This window comes from Heterocephalus glaber, unplaced genomic scaffold (genome assembly GCF_053883595.1).
Source record: "Heterocephalus glaber isolate CG9 unplaced genomic scaffold, H.glaber_assembly_v1.0 deba00001531, whole genome shotgun sequence".
Lineage (NCBI taxonomy): Eukaryota > Metazoa > Chordata > Mammalia > Rodentia > Bathyergidae > Heterocephalus > Heterocephalus glaber.
The window spans coordinates 11156346-11175219 of record NW_028258329.1 but is presented as its reverse complement, the minus strand read 5'-3'; positions in this window follow the sequence as shown (position 1 = coordinate 11175219).

Below are 18874 nucleotides of genomic sequence, written 5' to 3'. Positions count from 1 at the left end.
TTAAGATTCTGAATTTTTATTTCATAGATGAAGAACCTGCCCAAAAACTACAGTGAAGGGAAGAAAACCCCAAACTTGCTGAATCCAAAACACACGTTGTTTTCTATGGCATTCTGCTTTTCTCCTGTCCTCTAATCCACTGACCACTCAGTAATACAGACTAACATAACAAAAATTATCTTCACAGGGATCCAGTTTCTATTGCGTACTGTGGGGACAGCAGTGATTTCCTTGACTTGTTAGAGCCACCTTTACAGTCGTCTGTGGAGCTCTTTGCAGCACCCAGTGGGTTCTACTCTAGTTGTCTGGGGAGGTGGGAGATTTAACTTTGAGGAATCCAAACCTCTTGAAGACAGGATGTTCTACCAACTCAAGCAGAGTTGGACTTTCGGGGGCAAACAAGGAAGCTCCCTAGGGGATAATCAGATAAAAGGTAATTATTCAGCCAAATTGTCACTCTGCCATCCTTCTCTGCCTTGCTACCCAAAACAAATATCTGCACTTGGCAAAAACTCTATGCCTTTGTTGTTTCTCAATAAATCTGGGGATCTGAGTCAGTTCAGGGCTTCACTCCAGTACAGGGAAGACCCCTGGGTCCCCAACAAAGATATTGTCTATCACTGGTGTCTTCATTCATCTCTCTATCAAGAGTTTTCTGGCCCAAATCCAGCAATCATCCATTCCAGAAAACATAAGGCATTGTGTTAGCTTTCCCATAGCTATGGCAAAATACCTAGAAAACTCAAAGAGAGAAGGATTCATTTTAGCTCTCAGTTTCAGAAGTTTCAGTCCATAGTCATCTGGCTTCATTGCCCTTAGGCCTGTGTCAAGACAAAAACTTCATGGTGGCAGGAATGATCTTGGAGCAAGCAGCTCATCTCACGGTAAGCAGGAGGCAGAGAGAGGGAGAGAGCAGAGAACCAGAGACAGAGACAAAAACAGAAGAAAGGCCTGGGGAAAACATGCCTTTCAAAGCCCCTTGTGACTTATTTCCTGCAATTGGGCTCCACCTCTTTACAGCCATTCAGCTATGAACTTTTCAATGGATCAATCCATTGATAAGATGAGCACTGCCAGAACCTAATCTTACATTTAGGCTCCACCTCTGAACATTTTGCTGCTTTGGTGATTAAACCTTAAATATATGTGCCTTTGAGAGACCCTTCATATTTAAACCATAACAAGAATTGAGAGTATATCTTCTTACAATTTTCAAAATATGACCCCCAGGCCTCTTCAACATTGGTGAATATTGTCTCTGTGAAATTTCTTTTAGAATTTGACAAAAAAAGAAAAGATTAAACAGGAATGTGTACTTTAGGAATCTGACATACCCCTTCTTATTATGAAACTTATAGGAAGAAATAGAACTCATTTACTAGATAGAATCATAACATTTTATAACTGATAGAACTTTGGCTGAGGGCCGTAGTATGTTTGATAATCTAAAAGAGATATTTATTCAGTGGCATTGCAAACTCAAGAAGCATTGTACCTTTTCTGCCTGTTAGAGCTAGTGTAAAATCATTGCATGAGAAAAATACATGTTGAGAGATCAGGATAAAGAAAATTATTTAAAGAAATCAGTTTATACCTACATAATCAGAACATGCATATTCTGTGCGTATTCATAAAAATGTAATAGAAAATCTAGGGAATGATCTCGAGTCAAATATTTTGTTTATTCCAACTTATTCAACTCTGCACTAAATTTCCACTTATTTGAAGAAGGTTGTTTCAGAAAAATGTATTATCCAAGTATACCCTTTGTTTTATCCTTGTGCTAATTTGAATATGCAATATCTAGGACAATTTTCATATCACTAGATGAATTTATTTATTAATAAATATTTTCTTTTATTTTTCAAAGCATGGAATAATCTCTCTCAATTGCTCCTATTTCTTCAACTATAAGTAAATATCACCAATGGTCCTATGAAATGTTAGCTGATCTTGTATTTTTGCTGCACAAGTCCAATGTTTGCAAGTCCTGGCAGTCCCTAATGACATTAATCAAGGTGGCATAACTTGCTTTAAAAGAATAGATTATTAATCTTGACAATAATAATGTAAACAGAGCACTAATTCATGGGCTGGCAATTAACCCCTCCCCATACACACATATGCCCCACCACTAAAATATTAGCTGTTTGTTTGAGACTTACCCTGTACCACATACATATTATAAGAACAAAAGAGAGTTCTTCATCTTTAAAAATATCTATTCGGTTCAGCTTACAGAACAGTGGAAAAATTGCTAAATTTATCAAGGTTGATTTTGTTTTCCAAGTCTCTAATTCCAAACTGAAGAATGCAAGACTACATACATCAGGTGTTTCTCGCAAAATAGCAGCAGCAGCAGCAAATCATAGACATTTGTCATTCCTTAGAGCTGTCTGACAGTTCTGACAATTCATTAGGCTGAGCTGAAAAGAGGTTTAGAAAGCAAAGAAGGGATCGCAGGTAGGAGAGTTGCTTCTGCATGATCCAGTAATGGCTGATTTGTATCATTTTGGGTGATGGATACACTGTTCAGATTAAACTCAGCAGCATATTTTTCCCCTCTCCCTTTGCTTAATCCTCCCACTCCAGGTCCTTTCCCTAGAAGCCTCCAGGACACCTAGTCTAGCCTGTACATTCTGTAGCAATTCATCCTTAACCTTACACTCACTGAGATATCAAGGACAAGCTCTTCCAAAAAGCTGCCTTGGAGGCAGATGGAGTCAGCAAAAAATAATGAAACCCTTTCTGGCTTCCCAATTTCTCCCTGCCATGCGGGTCTCCACCCCCATCCTGTGCCCATCAAGATGCCTATGTGTCTGTCCCACACCCTAGTCAGGGACACAGGGGCTCCAGCTGCTCAGGAGTAGATCCTGTCTGAGGATGGGGCAGAATTCTTTATATCAAATGAGTACATAATTTCTTGAGCATCTGTTATGTTCATTCCTTGGGATAGGATTGGCATCTCAGGCCAACCATTGTCTTTTTCATAAGCTCTTGCTCACCTGGATCAGAACATTTTTAGTCAAGCAGCAATTATAGTAAATAAGAGTTTATATGGCTCACTTCCTCTGCCTGGAATGTGCATTACGTACATTAAAAACATTTGTTTTAGACCTTTTGCTACTGGTAGCTGCCACGTGGATTACCCAACTAAAGAGAGTGAATTCAGTTAATCAGAATTGGTACTTCTTAAGGGCAATTTTGTGTGGAATGCTTCAAAGGAAATAAAAAGAGTAGAGATAGAGGCTGTACCTTTACAGTTTATATTTAACACCAAGATTTAAGCTAATCAAAATTTTAAAGCCCTGAACCTACATGAGAGTCACTTAGTTGGTTATTTTTCAAACATTTCCTAATCACTGCATCTGCACCCATGAATCTCCCAGGACCTAGAGACAATCCTTATGAAAAAGAGAGTCAAAGTACATGATCTCATGAACCTGACATCCAGCATAGACACTCTATCAATAAGTAAAACTAATTAGATGCAAATTGCACATTGTGATGAGTGTGACCAGAGGAACCTGATAGAAAATAACTGGAAAAGAAAAACTTTTCTACAAAGAGGTAATGAGAGAAACAAGAATGAGTCTACATACTGTGACACTTCAAGGGAGAGAGAATCAATTTCTGATTCCTCACTGTATAGGTCAACTTTCTGTGACTCTAAAAAATAAAATATTGGAGGGAATTAATGTGTAAGCAGGAAGGGCCTATTTAGGCTCACAGGTTTGGAGTTTCCAGTCTAAGACTGGGCAGATCCATTGCTTTGGGCCTCCAGCGGATATACCAGGTGGTAACAGCCATGAACACATAATGAAACAAACTGCTCACAGCATAGCCAGAAAACAAAAGCGAAAGGGAAGAGGTTCCCACAATCTCTCTAAGGCCTTTGCCCCAGCGATCTGGTGACCCCTCACTGGGCCCCACCTCCTGCAGTTTCTCTGCCTCTCAACAGCACCAATCTGGGGACCAAACTGAGAACATGGGGACTTCTGGGGACAGTCACATAGCCCAGCCTTAGCACTCATGTCTTAAGGGGAAAAGATCCAAGTGTGGCCTGAAAGGGCTGAGTGAAAAGACAGGAAAGGACACCCTGACTGGAGGGACTTCGTATTCACCATGTCCAGTAGTATGCATGGTGCCTTATAGGCATATTCTCCATGAAGTTTTATTATCAACAGAATAAAAACAAGCAAGCATAACACATGATGTAGTCTGAGAAGTAAATGTGAGCCAGAACACACAGGACTTTCTGGGTAGGAATAGTTCAGGTAAGGTTCTGAGTTGTTTTGTTTTTGTAAAAGTAAAGTTGTTAAGCAGAAGAGTGACTCAACTGGTTTTTTTAAATTATTTTTACAAGATCACCTGGCTTACAGGTTAGGAGCTGTCTAGATGCTGAGCTGGACACTGGAGTGTTGGCTGCCAAGTGCTATAGTTGGCCTTCTCCCTAGAATTTCCCTTAATTGAGGAGAGTAGGGGTCCTCATCCCCATGTTAGGAACAGCATGAGGTAAGCAGCAGGCAAGGGAGCAAACCTTCATCTGTATGGACAACCGCTGTCCATTGTTCACATTGCAGCCAGAGTTTCACCCCCAGTCAGATCAATGTGGGTGTCAGATTCTCATGAACCCTACTGTGTATAACTTGTGCATTTGGGGATCTAGGTTATTCCTTTGCGTCAACCTGAAACCACCCTCCTACCCCACTGTGAAAAAAACTGTCTCCCACAAAACTGGTTCCTGGTACCAGAAGGGATAGTGAGTGCTGAGCTAGAGGGAAGTTATACAAATTTTCCTGAAGAGCTCGATAGAAAATACCTGAATGATAACAGGCCCACAAGCCCATTCCCATTCCTTAGGGGACCCCAGAGGTTTCGTCTAAGGAAAAACTTCACCTGAGACTGCTCTTACTGCTTTACTACCTGCCTTATAATTTTCTTTTTCCTTGTACCTAAAGAACACTTCCTTTACCAATCATGTGTATCTAAATCCCTACCTCAAGCTCGCATGTAGAGCTGACTTAACACTTGAAGAGAAAACCCATAGCAGGGAAGGGATTTTCACAAGGATGCCCTTTCAACAGATGCAATTTAGACCCAAGTAAGAAGCTGACAATGGGCCTCGACATTAGACAACTGTCAGTGTAGGCTAGGTTTAATCAGCAAAGTTTTATGATTGGAAGTTAAGTAGCATTTTGACTACCAACTAACTATATGCAAGAACATTTTTATAAAAAGGAAATTTACCCATTCTATCATCTGATCCCATCATTTGAAAAGGAGAAATGAAAAAGGAGAAGAGAGAGAAGAGGCAAGTGAGTCTCTGTATGTGTGTGTTTGCATACATTCTGAGGGTGGAAATTATTAGGCAAATAATATGGTATTTATGGGGTCCAGATTGCAGACATATCCTCTCCAAAAAATTTCCCAGGCTTACATTTGAGAACAATTCTTATGATCATTTACTTTGACTCTGAAAATAAGCAGAAGGAAATACATTTTTGCCAAATAACCAAGTAGATGACCCTTAATATCAATGGTACTATGAGAAAAATATGGAAAGACTGAGTAGGATTCCATGTACATGAACATGTCATCTTGTCATCAATTTAACTGAAGTCATTCTGTCACAAATGACAGTCCATCAGATATTTTGTCAGTCAGTATGTCATGACATTACACATAATGAGAGATCTCCTAAAACCCAAAGGCAAAAATCTACTCATTTTTATGAACTTACTTTTTGTTTCTTGAATTATCGTCCTACTAGTGCAAAATGTATACAATTTTTATTTTTAAAAAAAAATAGTAACCTCAAAACTCAAAATACTGATGTGTATTTATATAAGGTATTTTTAAAAAGCGATTCTTTGGTGATACTTTATCCTAAGCTACATACCCGGGCCATTTTATATATTTTTTATGTTGAGGCATGGTCTTGCCAAGTCCCTAAATTACCAAGGCTGGGCTTGAACTTTTGATCCTCCTGTGTTAGCCTCTCAGAGTGTTGGGATTATAGGTATGGACTGTCATGCCCCATTTAAAACTGTCTGTTCAAATATGCAAAATTTGAATCATATTAATGGCCCTTTTGTCCTCCCAGCTACATTATCCAATGTTCTAAGAGATATTTGTTCTTTAGATAACTTAAGAAATGAAGTGATCACAGTACATGAATGTTCTTGGTAGGGAGAAAGTTGATTTAAAAATAGAGATAAAATTTTTCTTAAGTTAAATATGAAAGCTCTGAGAGTTTCTTCTTCCAGCAATGATGCTATAGCTTGAGATAGAACATTACTTTCATTAAGAACAAGCTTATTTATAAAAAATTTCAAGAATATTCCATCTGAAGACATCAGAAAGCTTCCAAGAAAGCAGTCTTTGAGGGCCAAGATTTTGAAGAAATGCAAAATTCGCTATGCAACACAATTTCCCCACAAAGTGTTTGTTGGCTTGTAAACAACCAATGAAGGAAGCTGAAAAGCCAACTAGTGGGCAGCAGCTAAAAGGTAACCAGCAGAGCTTGCAAGAATCTTATGAGGCTGGAAAGACAACTTGAGAAACTGAAAGTATAAATAAAGATCAAAAGGTATAATATAATAGATAATATGAAATAGGAAGAAAGGGGGCAAAGGGGAAGTGTAGGGGAAATGAAAGAAGGGAATGGAATTAATATGAGAAAATAAAGAAATGGAAACAAAGTCTTTGTAAATAGGGAGGGATGGAGGGGTTGAAGTGAGGGCAGGGGAATGGGGAAAAATAAGAACCAAGAGAGATTATGAAAAGGTGCAAATTTCCAATTATGAATGTCATTATATTGTATACCTAAAATGTACCAATATAATTAATTTAAAAAGAAAAGACAGTCAAGAGTCAAGCTTTTATGAGTCCAGAAGAAAGGGAGGTAAAGAGAAATGAGTTTCACATTCTGTGTCAGATTTCAACATGAAGAAATTGTTAATTCTTAAATTTCACAAGCCCTCAGGATAAGAAGTTAGGCAAAAGTGGCTGAAAAGCTGAACTGAATTTTCACATTATTAGAAGGACAAAAATTAGAGTTCAGCATGCACAAGCAAAAAGAAGTCCTCAAAAATATCCCCAGGCTCTCAATTAGAATGTCTGAGACCCAGGCCCACATTGTGGGGCGATCCAGATACCGACCAAGTCTTTAAATGTCTAGAATCTTTGCTCAAAGCAGCTGAGTCTCTTATTGGAATAAGATCCATACTTCCTGCCACAAAATAAATGAGACATTAATAGAGCAAGAGATGAAAGGCTCTGAAGCTTCTGACATTTTCATCTATACACATCGCAATATTGAATAGGCATACTAAGAAATATGGCCATGAATGAAAATTGACATCAAGAAAACTCAGGTGATCCAGATATTAGTTACCAAATAAAGAATTTAAAACCACTGAAGCTATTACTCTCAATAATTATTTTTTAAAAATACAGAAAGTTTTTAGAAAATGAGAATGCACTTAAAAAATAAATGGCTGAGAAGGTTGCTTTATGGTAGGGTGTTTGCCTAGTGTAAGTGAGGCCCTGGGTTCCATTCCCAGCACTGCAAGTAAAGGAAGTGGAAGTCCTGGAACTGAAAAAGTGTAATTTTTCTCAACTTGAGAACTCAGTACATGCATTTAACACCAGATAGAACACAGTTGAAAAAGAATCCTTATTCACATTAGTGCAAACTATGCAAACCATGGCACGGAGAACAGATGGGATGAAAAAAAGGGATGAGAGGAGTGTGAAAGATAAATTAGGCATAATGAAAATGTTAGACCTTTTCATAACTGAAGTTTCAGAAAGAGAAGAGATAGCAAGTAGGGTAGGAAGTCGTATCTGAGTTCATCTATGCCAAGACTTTTTAAGTTGTTGAAAGACTTTAAGCCACAGATACTAAAAAGCACAGACATTATTAAGATCTGAAAGACTAAGCCCTTGGAACAGAAAAGAAATAAGAGTAAATGAAGTCTTAACAAGTTCCATCCTAAACTCAACCCAGATCAGCCTCTGATTTGATTAAGGTGACCCCTCTCTCTCCCTTTCTGATTGGAAGAGAAAACTACTCAACACTCTAGTGATAATGTCCTCACCTTGGATGTGTGTGTTTTCAAAAAAAAAACCAAAAAACATAAGGCTAAAAATTAATGATCTAATAAGATAATAAAAATCAAATATCTAAGTATCCAAGTCAAAAAATGTACAGTTGTACCTCAGTTTGCAAACTATTTTTTTTCCATGATTTTGGAAAAGATGGCCATATTTTTGTCTGTGTGGGAATGATGGCTGTGGTTATGTCTGTCATCTGATGCAGAGTTTTCAAACAAAAACACAATTTTGCCAAATGTTTCTGTTTGCAAAACAAATTGTCTGCAAGCAAAAGTGTTCATGAACCAAGGTACCACTGTATATTGTACAAAAAGTAAATAAAAGATAAATTATTGAAAGGTAAAATTATAAGAGGAAACAATGCATTGGTTAATTTTTTTAAATGATAAAAGTAATAAACTTCTCTAAAGAGTACTTAAGAAAAAGGAGAGACTGTATCAGGTATTAGTATCAGTAAAGAAAAGTACAAAAATCTATGGATCCTTCAGACATAATCAAGTTAGCCAAAATTATATACACTCTCATTCTAATCCCAATTAAATTTTATATAATTTATAAATGTACATAAAATAAACCAATTAATAAAAACACAAATTTCTTAAACTAATTGAAGAAAAGAAATATAATATCTGAGTAATTGTTCATATATTATGTATTTTTAACAAGAAAATAAAAGCCTTCTCTTCAAATTTCAGGCTCTGATGGCTTTCTTATTGATTTCTTTCAAAATTTAAATGATATCACTTTTATCCTGGCTCTTAAAAAAAGGAACATTTATTAGCTTTTTTAATTGGGTGGTCATATTTTGATACAAAAAATATTACACAGACATTACAAGAAGAAAAATTGTAGATGAATAACCTCCTAAACAGAGACACAAAATTCTAATATAAAATATTATCAAAGTGAACCCATACATATATAAAAAAAATGACCAAAACCACATTGCTCTTTTTCCTAGAAAGTTTTTTTTCCTCAGAGTGAACGTAATTTTCCACAATAGTGTAAGAGGAAAATATGAACCTCTCATATTTGATAAAATTCAGTGCCCATTCCTGATTAAAAACTTCTATCAAACATTAGAAGAGAACTGAGTAAATTTGAAATGGAGTTTCCACCCAATCTGTAGCAAATTTCAAACTTAACAGTGAAACATTGGAAGCTATTTCCCTAAAATTCTAAAATTATAATAATTCCTGCTATGAATGCTTCTATGTGTGCTTTTCTGGGGGTACTCATTAATAAAAGCAATAAGGCATTTATGAAACTTATAAATATTAAAAAAATAAAGCTGTCATTATGCATATAGAAAATAGAGTATGTACACAGAAAATCCACAGAACTTATGTAGTACTACTTAAAAAATGAAATGACTAAATCAATCTAGGAATGTCACTATCTATGAAGTCAAATGAAAAATTAATTCTATTTTTACATATTAGCAGAAATAATTTGCAAAAAATTAAGAGCTAATAATATTTATAATAATAATGTAAAAAACAAATATTCAGGAATAAATATAACATAAGATTCATGAGACTTCTCAAACCCAACAAATTATTGGGAGAAATGTATAATTTTTGAAAAATAGAGTAATGTAAATTGATAGACGTTTTCATGAAATTAATATATTAATTCTTCCTAAATTCATTTGTAGATTCAATGTCATCCCAAAGAAAATCATAAATGATTCTGTGTGGAAATTAATAATACTTTAAGAAATATTAAGGTAACTCCAAAAATTAAAAATAGTAAGATAACCTTAAAAGAATAAAATCAGAGGAGTTACACTGTTAGGTACCAGACCATGATAATTTTTGGAGGAGGAGTTTCGAGAAAATGGTGCATTTTCTGCTTTTCTTTCATTTATATATATATTTTTAGTTTCTTTATATGAGTATTAGTTTGTGATATAGAATAGTTGCATTCGTTTTGGGGAATTGGTACAAATACATAATGAATTTAATCGTCTTCTCCTTCCCCACCCACCCTCCAGTGTCCACATCCTCTTCCCATCCCCATAAAATCTACCTCCCTATGTGCTCTCATCCATCAGTATTTTGGTCTCGTATTGTTTTTATTTTGGATTTCTCATATAAATGAAACCATGCAATATTTAGCCTTCTGTGTCTGATTTACTTTCACTTAGCACTGTGTTCTCAAGATGCATCCATTTCCCTACAAATGACTCAAATATTTTCTTTTTTTCATTCACCAGTTGGTGACCAGACTGCATAGAAGATTTAGTTATTATGAGCTATGCTCCTATAAACATGGGCATGCATATATCACTGTAGTATCATGTCTTTACCTCATTCAGGAAGATGTCCAGAGGAGGAAATGTTGAATCAAATGAAACCAGGGCCTAAAAAAATGCAGGAGTCACCCTCATATTTTCAGACACAGCAGATTTCAAGCCAAAACTGGTCAGAAGAGACAAAGATGACCACCACATTTTCACAAGCATAAAAAGTAGACCAGGGATAACAAAATAAAGAATGCAGAAACAGAATAGATATATAGTAACTTGATTTATGACAAAAGTGACATTTCAGTAGAGTGGAAAGAAAAATAGACTATTCAACAAAGAGTTCAACATCAAATGGATATTATTTTAGAAAAATAGATGTAATGCCTACCTCAAACCAATTCCAGATGAATTCATGAAATAAAGAGGAAAAGTGAAACAACAGAACTTCAAAATGATAATATGGTAAAATTCCATCACAATTCTGGAGCAGGCAAAATCGTATTAGATAGAAGACAAAAAGCACTAAACCAAAGAGCACTATTGAGAAGTTGAGCTTCACAAAAAAGTGACTTTAAAAAAGAAAAAAACAAAGACTTGAGTAGATATTTCCACAATAAAAGCAGATCCAAGTAGTAGATAAATATAAGGAAGAATGCACTGTCCAATCATGTAAGCATATTAAAACCACACCGAAATGCCCTTGTACTACAAACTGTCAATGTGGCAGGCCTAAAAGATTAACCGAGGAAGGGGGGGTAGGGTGGAGAAGAGGCAAAATATCTTGTACAAATTCCCTATGATGAATGTTATCCTTATGTATATCTAAAATGTACCAGGAAATGTTTTGCTTAAAAAAAAGAAATTTTAAACTTAAAAAAAGATTAACCATGGCCAATATTGGCAAGGATGCAGAAATGGTAATTGTATTAACAGGAAATGTAAAATTGTGCAACAATTTTCAGCAAATTGTTTAGAAGTGTTTTCTAAATCTTAATGCATACATACTCTGTGATCCAGTGATTCTACTCTAGGTATATTGCTAATAGGTATATGTTAATATGTACTAGGAAACATGGACAGAAGGATTGTAATAATCTAGTTACAGTTAAAGTCAAACAAACGAACCTGAAAGTCCATCAACTGTACATAGCGGCACTAATTTGTGGTCTGTGTAACTGACGAATGGAATATTATGCAGCAGGGAGAATGAACCATGCTGTTAAACCTAACAGTATGGAGAGATTTCTTTGACATAATCTTGAGGATAGAAACCAGAGACCAAGAGGACATAGAGCTGGCTTCCACAGATACAAAATTATAAAGCGGCAAAACTAAATGATAGAAATGAGGCAGTGATCGGAAGTTGGCATGAGAAGGACGCTGATTTGTCATTGGTATGTTGGTTGTAAAAGTATGTTGGCTATAAAAATCCGTCCAATTTGAATCATGTGTCCATTTTTCTCTATATTTTTGTAATTCAAGGAAAAGGATTACTTTAAAAATTGAGGACTTTTAAAAAGGGAAACATTTTTTACACTTATATCTGTGCTTCCAGAGCCATTTCTCACAGATGGGGAAACTGTCATGCTCAGCTAGGCAAGATTCTTTCTTTCCTTGTGAAATGTGAAAATTTTAAACAAGGAGAGAAAAATTCCTTTTTGCCTAAGGCTAATATATGAAAAATTGTGAGGCAGGGTTGCCGAAGATGAAGTATATATTTTCTCCTTATGAATCACCATGAAAAAGCCTTATTCTTTCTTAAAACTATCTCAAAGTTTCATTTCACTAAAAGCTTTATAATATCACTACTTACCCCATGCAACACCAAAATAGTTTAAAGAAAAAAATCTAGTCTCTATCACTGTATTTCCTTCCATCCTACTGCTGAACTCACAAACACACATTCACCCTTGCACATAGTACAAAGTTTCTTTTCTTTGCTCTTAAAATAAAAATTCTGATTATTTTGGCTCGAGCTTTTATTTTTCATTTGTAGTCTGAAAAGTTACAAGTAGACAGCCTGTATATAGAAAGTCTGTAAGTTTTTGTGTTACAAAACCCAATTATTGATCAACCTCTTTGAAATACGTAGCATAGCTGGATTCTAATCAACTGAGGATGATCTAATTGAATTTCTCCACCTCAGTCCACATACGTATAGATAGTAGCAAACATATGCATATTATGCACATGCTTCAGGAAAACTGGGCAGTTTATCTTGAATAATTCATTGTTTGTGGAACTGGTAATTGGAATTAAATTTAAGCTCTATTTTTTAAGCATTGAACACTATTTGAAAATAGCAAACTGAGCACATCAATCTGTTGTTTTCTCCGCGGGGTGTCATCAGGCATCCACTGGCAGGCTGCATAAGCAAAGATGTCACAGTCTGGGACAACCGAGGCGCTGACAGGTACTTTCAGGCACAGCGCTGATGAGGTCAAATACCCCTAAACCTGCCTTCTTTGCTGATCTTTTAATCGGATTCAACTTGACCGTGGTCAGAGCTCAAGCTTTTCTGACAGTATGTGACAGCATATGACAGCAAAATATTTTGATTTTTCACCATTTGATGATATTTCAGATCTCTTGCAGCCCTTGGTAAACTAGCACAGTGCTTTATAGAAAATGGGACAGGCAGTTAATGGCCTTAGATGCTTGCATTGTCTCTTTTGGATGTCAACTGAATCCCACTTCAGTTAATGCATCTTATATTTTCTTAGTAACAGGTGGTGCAGGCCATCAGTTACTCCTGGGACGCAGCTGCAGAAAACAAACAAACAAACTTGAATTTATATGGCCAACACCCACGGTTGTTGGAGGCCCCAAAGAAATGGCTAAACATCTTTTCACTGTTCTGAACTTTTCCCCAACAAGTGCAAGAATTTGCAGAAATTATTTTTTTAGTTGTGGAAAATAACTTCCAAAAACAACTGAATGGTATGGTACAATTTGTCAACCTTTGACCTTGAATGTTTCAAATTTCTTCTTATTCAGATCTCTTCAGAAACTTCGGGGGACACAGCTAACAATAATTTAGAGGCAGAGGGGGCCTGAAAATAACTGAGTAGCAAACCATTTTAATAAGCTCACAATGAACCTCTAAGCATATTAACCCTTCTCTCAGTAGATATATATATATAAGATTTGGAAGCTAAACAAATGAAAATTGCATTAAACTTGCATTATCGTTGAAATGGTTGCCTAATTTAAATTCATACTCACTTGATGTTGACATTTATAATTGTTCTGACATAAACCATATTTAACTCTGATTTCCCATTGAGTTTAGATGATGCCCCCAGGTCTACTTCTGATGTCCTCCCCTGATCATCTCCTGTCTCACTCTGGTCTAGCTACACTGGTTTCTTTAGCTTTGAACACATCAGTTTGTCTGTGTTGAAGGGCTCTACACTTGCCCTTCCTTCTATTTTAAGACCACCCTCTCTCCACTTACTTTGCCAAAAGTCAACAATTTGCAATCACACCAACCTCCCTAACCAGTGGCTGCTGTTCCTCAACTTCTTCCACCAAGCCCAGCTGGTCACCGTCCTGATACCATTTGATTGATTGCTTGATTGATGTTGTTCTTCCTTATTTTCCCCATTCTCTGCAGTAGGATATTAACTGCTTGGCACCAAACACTTCCCCTGTCTTCTTCATCCTAAAATCACCAGAACATTATGTAGACAAACTCAGTATCCATGAAGCACAGGACTCAAAACTTAGGATATAATGTTGGGAGACAAAATTAGGCTAAAGGCAATTTACGTTGGCCCACACTAAAGTGATCATCAGTTCTATTTGCAAATTTGGAACTGACAGTTTTCTGGCAATTTTAAGTAGGCTATAGCTGATTCATAGTTAATGCTATTTTCAGCCAGATGTCTGAAGCATCAGGAGATAGCTATCATGTCTCACTTCATTCACATACCAAAGTAAGGCCATTTTCAAGTATAGAATAGAAAATACTGACACCACCCATTTGTATAATGAACTTACATCACAAAGATTTCAGGAAGAATATAAGAAGGCAGGATATAATTATCTGGTAAAGAAACAGACTACTTAAGTTTATTGCTATGACCTCTACAAAGAGGCCTTAATGACCCGGGTATCATGACCTCAGTTATATTTTTCACATTCCACGAGGTTTCCTAATTGGCCTCTGTTCTACCTCCCTGCATGTAAGAAGCTTTTTCAAAAGTACTTTCTCCAAATACAAGTACAACAGAGAATTACTGAAATAGGAGCAGCAGAACAGAAAGTGACCCCTATGACCTGATATTTGTGTCAGGACACTTGGCTAAAAAAGATGACAATGGTAAAGACAAACTGTACAACCATGACAGGCAAAGACCAATGCAAGAGCTACTATTTTGGGGATAAAAACAATACTTCTCTTTTTTTCCATTTCATTTTTTCTTTTGATTTCTTCTTTTGCTTTTCATCTCCTCTTCTTCCCCCTCTCTCCCTTTATTCTTCTTTCTCTTCTGTTTCCTCCTCCTCCTGCTGCCCTTCTCCTTCTGCTCCTTTCCATCTCTTTCTCCTTCTCCTCCTTCTTCTTGATCCCCCTCTAGCTCCTCCTCCTTCTTTGCTTTCTTCTTTGTTTTCACAGCATCCTCCTCCACGTGTCCTTCCCTCTTCTTTCTCATAAATGCTGACTTGCTGATGAATGGCTACAAAAAAGCAGTTTACTTCTCTCTCTGCTTGCTCTCCTCTAAGATGAGAAGAGCCGTGCTGATCAGGCGAAAGCAGTGAAACAAGGGCTAAATTAGCATGCAGTGCTTCTCACCACTTAGGGATATCATGAGGTATGAACATTATAAAATGTACAAAGCAAGGAGTTTTTGCCCAAGGGCTCATCTGTGGAGGTTTTAAGGGTATTTTCCTCTCTGCCAATGGAGAAGACCTGGTGCCCCATCAGGAAGCACTGGAGTCATCCTGAATAGGTCAGATTAATGTTCTGCCACTCCTTGGTTGTGTGACCTTGGCCAGTAACCAAAACTCTTTGTGCTCTGATTTCTTATTTTGCAGAGAAGGAATCAGAGTGCCCATTTAAGGCGGCAGCTGTAATTGAAATATTTAATGCAACCCCAAATAAAGCCCCAAGAACAGGGTCTGTCATGGGTAAATAGTCAATAAATGTTAGATCTTGTTATATTTCTTGATATAAGTCAAAATGATAAGCAGAACTTGATCTCGTTCTCAATTTGCACCAACCTGTGGAATGATGAGGTGATTATGATTAGTATAGATTTCTGATATGATTAATAACTCACAATACAGCAGAAAAGACATCATTATACAATCAGGCAGAGGCAAATTTAAATCCCAGCTCAAGTATTTACTGTAATTTGGTGAACTTACAGTTTTATGATCTTGAAAGATTTTATCTTCTCTTGCAAGGCTCAATTTTCTCTACCTGTAAAACTCAGGTTAAAATTTAAAAATTTGAGCTGTGTTTATTTGAAATATTGTGTGAACAGGACTCAGCATAGCGTTTGGCACCTAGAAAAATACACAAGTGGGGTTAGTTATTATTCTCTATATGACAGTTGTCTCAACAGAACGGTACTTTCTCTTTAAGTGTCCAGTTAAGTAAAATGTAGTAAAAGGTTCACACATTAAAAGTAATGTCCTGATATTTCTATGAATTATTCTTTGTAGCACTGGAACTTTTATCATAGTCTATTGATTTTTACTGTTTTTTGAAAATATTAATTCTCGCTTAGGAGTTCCTGAGCTCCAGTATGTGCTGATGTTCCCTATACTTTGTATGGTCACAGATAACCATAACCTACTGTCCTGCCTTTTAGTGCTATTTCCTGAACACCATGAATGTGCAATTCAGAAAAATAAATATTTAGAAAGATAAGAGCTTGCAGTAGCAATAGAGAAAGAAAGCATAAACAGCTAATAAATTAAATTAAAACTCAGATGAAAAATATTTGCTCAAAATGATTGCATAAGAACAGTCCGGGTCAGATCAGGAGTGGAAACAAAAAATAGAGAGAGAAAAAATGAGAATTGAAATGAGGAATATTTTCCCAATAAGCTGGGGAGCATATACATGGGGGAATCTGGGCTGGTAGACAATCAGGTGTGGGAAACACAGCCAATAGGAAAAAAATAGTGTCAACTGAATCAAAGGCTGAGCAAACCCAGCCAAGGGTCCCAAGCGATGACTATCATGATTTAGGTTGGATGGCTAGGAAAGGAAATGGAGAATAGACTCTGAATCTTAGATTAAGACACTTAAAATTTTAGTTAACACACAGTGAAATCATTCAAGTAGTGACATGGAAATAGGACATGAACAGAATGTGTCTAGCTTCAGCAAAAGAAAGGAACTGGAACCGGGTGTAGCTGGAATTCACAATAGATTCAGGATGTCTTTTTAGTGTTTTAGAGATGCTATCGCTAGACAAAAAAAGTTGAAAGAAGTCAATTTAAAGTCATCTTAGCATAAATAAGAAGCAATTGGGAAATTAGATAAGAGAGGAGTTGGATAGGAACAAAAATGAGAAAAAGTAGTAATACTAGTGACTGGATGACTTAGAGAATGACAATGACTTCAGGACAAGAACAGAGCTGTTGAAATGCTAGCTGCTTTAAAAGAAAGGATCACATGCTCACTGCAGCACTTCTTTCATTCTCCATGTGTTAATATTTGCATTTACATGTTCATTTTCCTCACTCAGTTCAAACTCTTGAAGGAATAGAATTTGATCTTCCTTCTGGGAAACCTTCAAGCATTGCTTCTTGTGCAGAATAGGATCTTTAATTTTTGGAGCTTGTTGTTTTTTGTTTTGATAGATGGTATATAGGAAGAAGGAGAAGAGGACAAAGTTAGGTTTCAAGATGGAAGGGCTAGTTTCCCATGAAAGCCACAAAAATCTAGGGTTACAAACTGGGATTGCAGACATTGATGAGCAGGGAAGAGATGCATTTCAGAAATCTTATGTCCATGGTAGAAGTTTAAGGGAATGTGCAAGGTAATCAGAGAAAAGATCAAGTTATTGACATGTCTAAGGCTCATTCAGGAGTTCTAATAGTGAAAACTAATTAAAATAGAGGAGTGTTAGAAGAGCTCATGAGGAAAAGTTTTTATTTATATGTTCTTTTTTCCCTATGAAAAATGAAACATGCAAATAATGGAGAAATCTGGAAAGAAAACGACACTTAAGAAAGAAACTGGAAAAGGATCACTTCATATCACCAATGATTTCAGAAAAGAGGACAGTCATCAATTTCTCTAAGACAGAAAAGAATTTCAAAAGGATAGAACCAGAGAGAGAAAGAAATGCTTAGTGCTTAGAGAAATAAGAGGTTCATTAATATAAACTCTCATACATTCAATAATGAATTATGGGATAATGCTGGTTCATTGGTACTCATTAAAGTGTTATGGATTAACCCAGGTAGAAGTCACCAATTAATTGAAATGCATGCTGTGTTCTTTCCTCGGAAGCAGTGCCAGTTCTGTCCCTGATGATCAGCCTGAAATATACAAGGTCCAGGAAAGCAGCCCACACATTTACCTCCATTGGCTCTCGGTCAACAAGACATCATAAAACCAATAGCCGTCATAACTGTAGATTATAATTGCAATAAAAAATAATGAGAATTTCTGGGAATGAAACTATTGGAAGCTAGATTAGCAGTAGTACTCACCAGGAAGACTTTGGTCCCTATTGTTTTGTGTAATTGGTAATGTTAATAACCCACTCTTAAGAGTCCTTAGTTGCTTGACAAAATATAGTTTGGCAAATTTCATATCTCATACTGAATCTGAATATAAATTTTATGCACATATCACTCCGAGAGCTGGGTAATAATGAGATGTGATTCCATCAAGAGAAGCTGGGCCAGCAGGGAGTTTGGTTGGTTCCATATGGTCGGTCAGCTCCAAGAAGGCAGCCAATAGGAGAGGTGGAGGCTCAGGAAGTGGAGGCTCAGGAACTGAAGGCTCAGGGCTCTCTGCAAAGCATCTCAAGACTGGAAGTCAGCCTCTTAATAGAGCACACACTCACAATTCCAGTCATCAGGAACCCTGTAAGGTATCTCTGTCACAGGCACAAGACCCAAACAACAGTAATGCCAACCAAAATAGTGCCTTGTATGAGGACAGTACTTCATGCTGACAAACGCCTGTCATATGTATTATATCATTCTGTATTCTGTGGGAAAGTCAGAGGATTCAGTGACTCACAGTTACAAAGTGAATTTGGGCAGATAAGATTGGGACCTGAGGCTCTTAATTTATTCATTCACTAATTTTGTTCAACTTTGTACTTAAGGGGTTGTTAATCTTGTGGCTTAACTGTGTCCTGAGAGCTGACTAAGTTTCCAGGTAAGGAACAAGTTGGTGGATCAGAGCAGGGGACATTAGATCCCAGGACTAGGGCTTTCTTCATTTATTCAGGTTTGTATCTATTTTGTTTAATCGGTAATCTTTGAGATGTAAGAAAAACCTACCAGCCACAGAATACACTTGAG